This window comes from Stegostoma tigrinum, chromosome 7 (assembly GCF_030684315.1).
Source record: "Stegostoma tigrinum isolate sSteTig4 chromosome 7, sSteTig4.hap1, whole genome shotgun sequence".
Taxonomy (NCBI): Eukaryota; Metazoa; Chordata; class Chondrichthyes; order Orectolobiformes; family Stegostomatidae; genus Stegostoma; species Stegostoma tigrinum.
This window is the reverse complement of record NC_081360.1, coordinates 105,841,196-105,853,048: the sequence shown is the minus strand read 5'-3', so window position 1 is coordinate 105,853,048 and position 11,853 is coordinate 105,841,196.

The following is an 11,853-nucleotide window of genomic DNA, read 5'->3' as shown; positions in this document are numbered from 1 at the left end:
ATGAGTAAGAATAAAGGGCAGAGGATTGAGGGTAGTGTAGTGAAATGCATAGAGAACTAGTTTGCAGACATCGTTGGGTCAAAATCCTGGAATTCCCTCGCTAAAGGCACTGTAAGTAAACCCACAGCACATGGACTGCAGTGGTTCAAGAAGGCAGCTCACCCCCACCTTCTCAAGGGGGGCAACTAGGGATGGGGCAATAAATGCTGGGCCCAGCCAGTGATGCCCATGTCCCACAAATGAATAAAAAAAATAGGAAATAAAGAGTATGAACAGTTGGCTTCTTTTACCAAATGGCAGGCAGTGAGACCCTTTTTCCAGACAATGACTATGTGGTTCCAGAGGGTTAGGTGCTTTGAATCTGGCTATTCGCAGAATATATGGAAATGACCTAGATTTGAGAAATATATATAATATCTCCAGATTTGAGGATGACACAAGGCTGGGTGGGAGGGTGAACTGTGAGGAGGATGCAGAGATGTTGCAGTGTGATTTGGACAGAAGACAAAGAACAAAGAAAATTACAGCACAGGAGCAGACCCTTCAGCCCTCCAAGCCTGCGCCGATCGAGATCCTCTGTCTAACCTGTCATCTATTTTCTAACGGTCTGTGTCCATTTGCTCCCTGCCCATCCATGTACCTGTCCAAATATATCTTAAAAGACGCTAACGTGTCTGCGTCTACCACCTCTGCTGGCAACGCATTCCAGGCACCCACCACCCTCTGTGTAAAGAACTTTCCACGCATATCTCCCATAAACTTTCCTCCTCTCACTTTGAACTCATGACCCCTAGTAATTGAGTCCCCCACTCTGGGAAAAAGCATCTTGCTATCCACCTTGTCTATACCTCATGATTTTGTAGCCATCAATCAGGTCCCCCCTCAATCTCCGTCTTTCTAATGAAAATAATTCCTAATCTACTCAACCTCTCTTCATAGCTAGCACCCTCCATACCAGGCAACATCCTGGTGAAACTCCGCTGCACCATCTCCAAAGCATCCACATCCTTTTGGTAATGTGGCGACCTGAACTGCACACAGTACTCCAAATGTGGCCGAACCAAAGTCCTATACAACTGAAACATGACCTGCCAACTCTTGTACTCAATACCCCGTCCAATGAAGGAAAGCATGCCATATGCCTTCTTGACCACCCTATTGACCTGCGTTGCCACCTTCAGGGAACAATGGACCTGAATACCCAGATCTCTCTGTTCATCAATTTTCCCTAGGACTTTTCCGTTTACTGTATAGTTCGCCCTTGAATTTGATCGTCCAAAATGCATCACCTCGCATTTGCCCGGATTGAACTCCATCTGCCATTTATCTGCCCAACTCTCCAGTCTATCTATATTTTGCTGTAATCTCCAACAGTCCCCTTCACTATCAGCTACTCCACCAATCTTAGTGTCATCTGCAAACTTGCTGATCAGTCCACCTACACCTTCCTCCAAATCATTTACATATATCACAAACAACAGTTGTCCCATCACAGATCCTTGTGGAACACCACTGGTCACAGGTCTCCATTTTGAGAAACTCCCTTCTACTACTACTCTCTGTCTCCTGTTGCGTAGCCAGTTTTTTATCCATCTAGCTAGCACACCCTGGACCCCATGTGACTTCACTTTCTCCATCAGCCTGCCATGGGGAACCTTATCAAATGCCTTACTGAAGTCCATGTATCTGATATCCAACACCTTTCCCTCATCAATCAACTTTGTCACGTTGTCAAAGAATTCTATTAAGTTTGTAAGACATGACCTTCCCTGCACAAAACCATGTTGCCGATCACTGATACGCCCATTTTCTTCCAAATGGGAGTAGATCCTATCCGTCAGTATCTTCTCCAGAAGCATCCCTACCACTGACGTCAGTCTCACCGGTCGATAATTACCTGGATTATCCCTGCTCCCCTTCTTAAACAAGGGGACAACATTAGCAAGTCTCCAGTCCTCCAGGACCTCACCCGTGTCTAAGGATGCTGCAAAAATGTCTGTTAAAAGACAGAAAGTAGCAGTGGAAGACTGGGGATCTGTGCCTAGTGGTGCTCTGCGCCTATTGGTGTTCTGCGGGATTACTGCTGGGACCCCTGCTGTTTGTAATGCATAAAAATAATTCAGAGGAGAATGTGGGCAGGTTGATGAGTAAGTTTGTGAATGACATAAGGATTGGGGGAGCTGTGGATGGTGAGGAGGATTGCCAAAGGATACAGCAGGATATACATCGGCTGGAGACTTGGATGGAAAATTGGCAAATGGAACTTAATTCAGACAAATGTGAGGTGATGCATTTTGGAAGATGTAATGCAGGAGGGAAATATGCAGTAAATGGTAGAACCTTTAGTCACATCAACATACAGAGGGATCTAGGTGCACAGGTCCACAGCTCCCTGAAAATGACAGCACAAGTGGATAAGGTGGTCAGGAAGGCATACAGTATGCTTGCCTTTGGCTGTTTGGGCATCGAGTGTAAAAACTTGAAAGCCATGTTACAGCTGTACAGAACTTTAGTTAGGCCACATTTGGCATATTTTTTGTCACCACTCTACCAGAGGGATGTGGAGATTTTGGAGAGGGGACAGAAACGGTTTACCAGCAAGTTGCCTGGTTTGGAGGGTATTAGCTATGAGGAGAGGTTGAACAAGCTTGGTTTGTTTTCACTGGAACGCTGGAGGCTGAGGAGCGACCTGATAGAAATTTATAAAAATATGAGATTTATGGATAGAATGGAGAGCCAGAGTCTTTTTCCCAGGGTAGAAATATCAATTACTGGACACATAGGTTTAAGGTAAAACAGGGTAAGTTTAAAAGAGATGCTCTACCAGAGAGGTGGTAGAAACAGATACAATAGCAATGTTCAAGAAGCATCTTGACAAATATAGGAACAGGCAGCAAATAGTGGGATAGGTACAGAATAAGGCAAAAGATTTTTAGGTTAGATAGGCATCATATGTCAGGGTGCAGTCTTGGTGGGCCAAAGTGCCATTTCTGTGCTGCACTGTTTTTTGAATGGCGCAGTATGCTCGAAGGGCCAAATGGCCTACTTCTGCACCTATTTTCTGTTTGTATGAATGATAGAGCTGATTCAATGGGCTCAGTATCCCACACTCTCGTCATAACAAAATACATTCAACGTCAAGCACACAGCCTAAGGGTACAAACAAATTCAAATCACATTCCACCAAGTTCAAAAGACACTATTTTTTTCCATTAAACACTCTGGCCCATCCCATTCAAGGTGCTGTGAATAAATTTGAAACAAACGCAGACAACGCTGGAGAAACTCAGCAGGTCTGGCAGCATCTGTGGGGAGAAAAACAGAGTTAGTGTATTGAATGCAGTGACCTTTCTTTGGAGAAAGATATTGGGAACTGAAGATTCTGGAGAATCTGAGGTAACAAGGTGTGGAGCTGAATGAACACAGCAGGCCAAGCAGCATCTCAGGAGCACAAAAGCTGACGCTTCGGGCCTAGACCCTTCTTTTCTGATGAAGGGCCTAGCCCAGAACAGCAGCTTTTGTGCTCCTGAGATGCTACTTGGCCTGTTGTGTTCATCCAGCTCCACAGTTTGTTATCTCGACCTTTCTTTGGAGCCTTGTTTCGCAGAACATTAACTATCGTCACCCCGTGGCATTACCACAAGTTCACCATTGTCCCATAGCTGGAGGATTGGCAGTGGGCCATTACACTGATGCTCAGTTTGCCGTCTTAATCCATGGCCACGATTTGAAGAAGAGCAGGGACCTCTCTTAAAACTTTAACAGCATCGATTACCCAACATATATTACTAAAGATCGAGAGTCCGAAAGACCCCGTTCCCTGTAGGATATCTCACTTGGGTTGCAGAGGTACTTGAGTGAGATGGGAAGGATCCTGTTGCCGTGGTCCATGTAGGTGCCAGCAATATAGAGCAGAATGAAGAGATGGTTCAGCTGAGAACATGAGCACTTAGACGCTAAATGAGAAAGCAGAATCAAAAAGATAATAATTGCCAGATGACTACCTGAGCCATGACACAGGGTCAACAAGGTTAAAGGGGTAAACATGTGGCTGAAGGGTTGGTGTGGAGCAATGGGTTTGAATTTATGGGACTTTGGCCCCAGCACTGGGGAAGGAGGGAGATGTCCCAATGGGATGGGCACCACCTGAATGATGCTGGGACCAGTTTCCTGGTGAATCGTAGGACTAGGACACGGCTTTAAACTAACGACTGGGGAGCTCAGCTACAAGGAAAATTAAAAGTAAAGGAGAAAGTGGTTGTACAGGCTAGTATGAGTCTGATTGTGGTCAGGGATAAAAGACAGGGCAGAATGTGTGAATGTCATATTGTACCTAGGAACTGTGTAAGACAAAAAAAATGACAATAGAACACACTTATTGCTTTGTATCTGAGTTAACAGCGCAAATAGAAACAAGCAGGTATGATGTGATGGCAGTTACTGATACATGGCTGCAAAGAGACAACATTTGGGAATTGTATACCCAAGGTGCTCAGTGTGTCAGAAAGAAAAGCAGAAAGGGAAAGGAGGTGGTATAGCTCTTTTAGTAAAGAGAGAGGTCAGCGCTGTAGTGAGAAATTATATCTGCACTGGAGATGAAAACAGAGAATCAGTCTGGGGAGAGATAAGAACAACGAGGGAAAGAAATCCCTGGATGAGAGTAATCTATAGATCCCCAAAGGGTAATCCTGCTGTCGGGCACACTGTAAACCAGGGGCTTGTAGGAAAGGTACAACAATAATCATGGATGATTTTAATATTCATATAGACCAGATAAATTAGAGTGACAATGGTAGCCTCGAGGGAGAGTTTGTAGAGTGCATTAGAAATTGTTTCTTGGAGCAATATGTTGTGGAACCAACCAGGGCACAGGCTAATTTGGATTTGCTGTTGTGTAGTGAGTTGGGATCAATTCAAGATCTGATTGTAAAGTATTTGAGGTTGTTAGGATTTGGAATGCACTCTCTGGAAGAGTAGCGAAGCCTGTTTCTGTTGTAGGTATCAAAAAAGAGCAGGATATATATTTGAAAGGGATTGATTTAGAGGGCTGCGGAGATAGGGCAGGTGAACAGGACTAGCTGGGCAGTGATAGTGAGAACTGCAGATGCTGGAGAATCCAAGATAACAAAGTGTGGAGCTGGATGAACACAGCAGGCCCAGCAGCATCTCAGGAGCACAGAAGCTGACGTTTCGGGCCTAGACCCTTCATCAGAGAGGGGGATGGGGTGAGGGTTCTGGAATAAATAGGGAGAGAGGGGGAAGCGGACCGAAGATGGAGAGAAAAGAAGATAGGTGGAGAGGAGAGTTTAGGTGGGGCGGTAGGGAGGGGATAGGTCAGTCCAGGGAAGACGGACAGGTCAAGGAGGCGGGATGAGGTAGTATGTAGGAAATGGAGGTGTGGCTTGAGGTGGGAGGAAGGGATGGGTGAGAGGAAGAACAAGTTAGGGAGGCAGAGACAGGCTGGGCTGGTTTTGGGATGCAGTGGGTGGAGGGGAAGAACTGGGCTGGTTGTGTGGTGCAGTGGGGGGAGGGGACGAACCGGGCTGGTTTTGGGATGTGGTGGGGGAAGGGGAGATTTTGAAACTGGTGAAGTCCACATTGATACCATTAGGCTGCAGGGTTCCCAAGCGGAATATGAGTTGCTGTTCCTGCAACCTTCGGGTGGCATCATTGTGACACTGCAGGAGGCCCATGATGGACATGCCGTCTGAGGAATGGAAGGTGGAGTTAAAATGGTTCGCGACTGGCAGCTGGGCAGCTCTTTCAGGAGCCCATCCTTTTCACTGTAAAATTCTGCGATTCTTTAACCCTATGATGCTTTAGGAAAGAGTGGTCATAGCATGCTTAAATTTCAAAATCAGTTGGGGGATTAGAAACTGGATCCCCAAGAGTCTATACTAGAAACCTGGAGTTAAGCAAGTGTAATCATAGGGCATGAAGTCAGATTTCCTTGTGCACTGGTCAGGAACACTGAATGGCAGGATAGCTGATAAACAGTGGCAAGTGTTTAAGGAGACACTCAATTGCTCCCAACTGAAATGCAGTCAGTGCAGAGCTGAGATAACACGGTGTGGAGCTGGATGAACACAGCAGGCCAAGCAGCATCAGAGGAGCAGGAAAGTTTGATGTTTTGGGTCAGATTAGGCCCGAAACGTCAGCCTTCCAGCTCCTCTGATGCTGCTTGGCCTGCTGTGCTCCTCCAGCTCCACACCTTGTTTTACCAAAGATTCAGCATGGTTTTATAAAATGTAAATCATGTTGAACTAATTTAATAGAGTTCTTTGAAGATGTAGCAACCAGTGTGGGTAATAAGAATCCTGTTGATGTAGGATATCTGGGCTTCGAGAAGGCGTTTGATAAGTTTGCTGCACAAGGGGCCAATACAAGGTAAGACCTGGATCTTGGATGAACTTTATCAGCTTGGATAGGCGATTGGCTGGTCAGAAAAACTTTTATTAGTTTTGTTACGTAATGACTAAAATAATTTACCTGAATACATTTTTAAACATCTGCTCCCCATGTGCCTTTCGGATGAATCCGGTCTGAGTTGGTATTAAGTTGAAATTCTAATTGTTACCACTGTAATATTTCTGTTGTGCCCAGGGGTTCGGTGATATTTTGCTCTTCTATCACCCTCTGAGGTTTTCTGGGGGCTGGGACTGTGCCCTGTCATTTGTTTCACTATTCAGTATAGCCTATTGTCTTCATTTTATATTCTTCTCCCAAACCCCTCCTCCTCACAGCTGAAACTATTTGTTTAATGCACATAGACGTCTTCATCCTTTACTCCATCCCCCTGGCTGAGCTGAAAATTCCATGATCAGGATTTGAGTTGCTATCCCTGCCCCTCCCCCAGCCAGATCTCTGTTATACTGAAACTCTAATCCTTCCACATGTCAACCTACACTCTCTGCTCCACTGCTTTATTCCCTGGATGTAGAGAGGAATGCCAGTAGGCTGGAGCTGGATGAACACTGCAGGCCAAGCTTTTGTGCTCCTGAGATGCTGCGTGGCCTGCAGTGTTCATCCAGCTCCACACCATGTTATGAAGAGAGGTTGAATAGATTAGGATTATTTTCATTAGAAAGAGGGAGATTGAGGGGGGACCTGATTGAGGTCTACAAAATCATGAGGAGTATAGACAGGGTGGATAGCAAGAAGCTTTCTCCCAGAGTGGGGGACTCAATTACTGGGGGTCATGAGTTCAAAGTGAGAGGAGGAAAGTTTAAGGGAGATATGAGTGGAAAGTTCTTTACACAGAGGGTGGTGGGTGCCTGGAACATGTTGCCAGCAGAGGTGGTAGACGCAGACACGTTAGCGTCTTTTAAGATATATTTGGACAGGTACATGGATGGGCAGGGAGCAAATGTACACAGGCCGTTAGAACATAGATGACAGGTTAGACAGAGGATCTTGATTGGCACAGGCTTGGAGGGCCAAGGGTTTCTTTGTTCTTTGTTCTTTGTTCTGCCTTCTGAATCACTCTGGTCACCAGTGTTGCCATTTTTAGGGAACTGTGGACCTGCACACCCAGACCTGTCTGAATGTTAGTGTTCTGAAGAGTTCTGCCATTAACAGTATAATTCACACCTAAATTTGATCCTCCAAAATGCATTGCCTCACATATAGAACAAAGAACAAAAAAACAAAGAAAATTACAGCACAGGAACTGGCCCTTCGGCCCTCCAAGCCTGCACCAATCCAGATTCTCGATCTAAACCTGTCGCTTATTTTCCAAGGATCTGTATCCCTCTGCTCCCTGTCCATTCATGTATCTGTCCAGATATATCTTAAATGACGCTATCATGCCCACCTCTACCACCTCCGTGGGCAACGCGTTCCAGGCACCCACCACACTCTGCATAAAGAACTTTCCACGCATATCTCCCTTAAACTTTCCTCCTCTCACCTTGAAATCATGACCCCTAGTAACTGAGTCCCCCACTCTGGGAGAAAGCTTCTTGCTATCCACCCTGTCTATACCCCTCATGATTTTGTAGACCTCAATCAGGTCCCCCCTCAATCTCCATCTTTCTAATGAAAATAATCCTAATCTACTCAACCTCTCTTCATAGCTAGCACCCTCCATACCAGGCAACATCCTGGTGAACCTCCTCTGCATCCTCTCCAAAGCATCCACATCCTTTTGGTAATGTGGCGACCAGAACTGGACACAGTACTCCAAATGTGGCCGAACCAAAGTCCTATACAACTGTAACATGAACTGCCAACTCTTGTACTCAATACCCCGCCCAATGTATGAAAGCATGCCATATGCCTTCTTGACCGCTCTATCCACCTGCGTTGCCACCTTCAGGGTACAATGGACCTGAACGCCGAGATCCCTCTGTGCATCAATATTCTCCAGGGCTTTTCCATTTTCCGTAGAGTTCACTCTTGAATTGGATCTTCCAAAATGCATCACCTCGCATTTGCCTGGATTGAACTCCATCTGCCATTTCTGTGCCCTAGTTGCCAACCTATCGATATCCTATCGTATCCTTTCACAATCGTTGGCACTGTCAGCAACTCCACCAATCTTCGTGTCATCAGCAAACTTGCTGAGCAGACCACCCACATTTTCCTCCAGATCGTTTAGATATAGTACAGACAACAGAAGATCTCAGACTGATCCCCGTTGAACACCACTAGTTACCAGTCTCCATTCTGAAAAACACCATTCCACTGCAACCCTCTGCCTTCTATGGTCAAGCCAGCTTTGTATCCAAGATGGTAGGAACTGCAGATGCGGGAGAATCTGACATAGCAAGGTGTAGAGCTGGATGAACTCAGCAGGCCAAGGAACATCATAGGAGCAGGAAGGCTGGCATTTTGGGCCGAGACCCTTCTTCAGAAATGGGGGAGGGGAAGGGGATTCTGAAATAAATAGGGAGAGAGGGGGAGGTGGATAGAAGATGGATAGAGGAGAAGATAGGTGGAGAGGAGTGTATAGGTGGGGAGGTAGGGAAGGGTTAGGTCAGTCCAGGGAGGACGGACAGGTCAAGGGGACAGGATGAGGTTAGTAGGTAGGAGATGGGGATGGGCTTGAGGTGTGAGAGGAGGATCGGTGGGAGGAAGGACAGGTTAGGGAGGGACGAGCTGGGCCAGTTTTGGGATGCAGTAGGGGGAAGGGGAGATTTTGAAGCTTGTGAAGTCCACATTGATACCACTGGGCTGCAGGGTTCCCAAGCGGAATATGAGATGCTGTTCCTGCAATCTTCGGGGGGGGGGGGGGGGTGGGGGGCGGTGGGTATCGTTGTGGCACTGCAGGAGGCCCAGCATGGACATGTTGTCTGAGGAGTGGGAGAGGGAGTTGAAATGTTTCGCAACTGGGAGGTGCAGTTGTTTATTGCGAACCCAGTGGAGGTATTCTGCAAAGCGGTCCCCAAGCCTCTGCTTGGTTTCCCCAATGTAGAGGAAGCCACACCGGGTACAGCGGATACAGTATGTCACGTTAGCAGATGTGCAGGTGAACATCTGCTTGATGTGGAAAGTCATCTTGGGGCCTGGGATAGGGGTGAGGGAGGAGGTGTGGGGGCAGGTGTAGCACTTCCTGCGGTTGCAGGGGAAAGTGCTGGGTGTGGTGGGGCAGGAGGGAAGTGTGGAGATGACGAGGGAGTCACGGAGAGAGAGGTCCCTCCAGAAGACAGATAAGGGTGGGAAGGGAAAAATGCCTTTGGTGGTGGGGTCAGATTGTAGATGGCGGAAGTATCGGAGGATGATGCCTGGTATCCAGAGGTTGGTGGGGTGGTATGTGAGGACGAGGGGGATTCTGTTTTGGCGGTTATTGTGGGGGAGGGGTGTGAGGGATGTGCTGCGGGAAATGTGAGAGACATGGTTGAGGGTGTTCTCGACCACTGAGGGGGGGGGGATGTTGCGGTCCTTGAAAAACGAGGACATCTGAGATGTACAGGAGTGGAATGCTTCATCCTGGGAGCAGATGCGGAGGAAGCGAATGAATAGGGAATAGGGGATGGAATTTTTGTGGGAACGTGGGTGGGAAGAGGTGTATCTGGGCAGCTGTGGGCGTTGGTGGATGGGTATCGGTTTCTAGGTGGTTGCCCACGATGGAGACAGAGAGGTCCAGGAAAGAGAGAGAGGTATCAGAGATGGTCCAGGTGAACTTGAAGTTGGGGTGGAAGGTATTGGTGAAGCAGATGAACTGCTCAAGCTCCTCGTGGGAGCACAAGGTGGCGCCGATACAGTCATCAATGTAACAGAGGAAGAGGTGGGGTTTGGGGCCAGTGTAGGTACAGAAGAGGGATTGTTCCATGTAATCCACAATAAGGCAGGCATAGCTTGGGCCCATGCGGGTAGCCATGGCTACCTGGAACATAGGAAGACTGTTGTGATTGTTAGAGGTCAGTCATGTCATCTCCAGGACATCTCCGCAGGAGTTCCTCAGGGTAGTGTCCTCGGCCCAACCATCTTCAGCTGCTTGATCAATTGAAGGAGAAGTTGTTGAGGGTGAGGATGAGTTTGGCTAAGTGGATGGGGGTGTCAGTGGAGGGTGACTGGTCAGGCCTGCGGGACAGGAAGAAGCAGAGGGCCTTTAGGCCATCTGCATGGGGAATGCAGGTGTATGGGGACTGGATGTCCATGGTGAAAATGAGGTGTTGGGGACTGAGGAATTGGAAGTTCTGGAGGAGGTGGAGGGCATGGGAGGTGTCACAGATGTAGGTAGGGAGTTCCTGGACCAAAGGGGAGAAAATGGAGTCCAGATAGGTAGAGATGAGTTCGGTGGGGCAGGAGCAGGTGGGGACAATGGATCTACCAGGGCAGGCAGGTTTGTGGATTTTGGGAAGGAGATAGAAGCAGGCGATGCGGGGTTGGGGAACAATGAGGTTGGAGGCTGTGGATGGGAGGTCACCTGAATTGATGAGGTTGTGGATGGTTTGGGAGATGATGGTTTCGTGCTTGGGGGTGGGGTCATGATCAAGGGGGCGGTAGGAGGAGGTGTCTGAGAGTTCGCGCCTGGCCTTGGCGATGTAGAGGTCAGTGCGCCATACTACACCTACGCCTCCCTTGTCTGCGGGTTTGATGGTGAGGTTGGGGTTGGAGCGGAGGGAGTGGAGGGCTGCACGTTCTGCGGGGGAGAGGTTGGAGTGGGTGAGAGGGGTGGAGAGGTTGAAGCGATTGATGTCTCGACGGCAGTAGGAGATGAAGAGGTTGTGGAAGGGTAGGAAGCCTTGGGGTGGTGTCCAGGAGGAGGGGATGTATTGGAGGTGGGAGAAGGGGTCAGTAGAGGGAAGGTTAGGCTCATGGTTGAAGAAATTAGCATGGAGGCAGTGGAAAAACTGTTCAACGTCCAAACGTGACCAGTATTCATTGATGTGTGGGTGGAGGGGGGCACCGAATCTGGGATAGATCCCATCTGGCCCTGAGATTTGTCTACTTTAATGCAATTTAGGATACCCAAAACTTCCTCCTTTAATACACTGACATTCTCTGCAGTATTCACACACTCATCCCTGACCTCAATGTCATTCACATCCTTCTCCTTGGTGAAAACCAATACAAAGTACCCATTAAGGATCCCCTCCACTTCTTGTGGCTCCATGCGTAACTTCTCTCCTTTGCCCTTGATCGGGCCTACTCTTTCCTTGCTACCTTCTTTCTTCTAATGTATGCATCAAAAGCCTTGGGATTCTCCTTGACCTTGTCTGCTAAAGGCCGTTCACGGCCCCTTTTAGCCTTCCTAATTCTAAAAAGGACTGTTTCAGTATCTGAGGAGTGACATATGGTGCTGAACATTGTGCAATCATCGGTGAACATCCCCACTTCTGACCTTCTGATGGAGGGAAGGTCATTGCTGAAGCAGCTGAAGATGATTGGGCCTAGGACACTACCCTG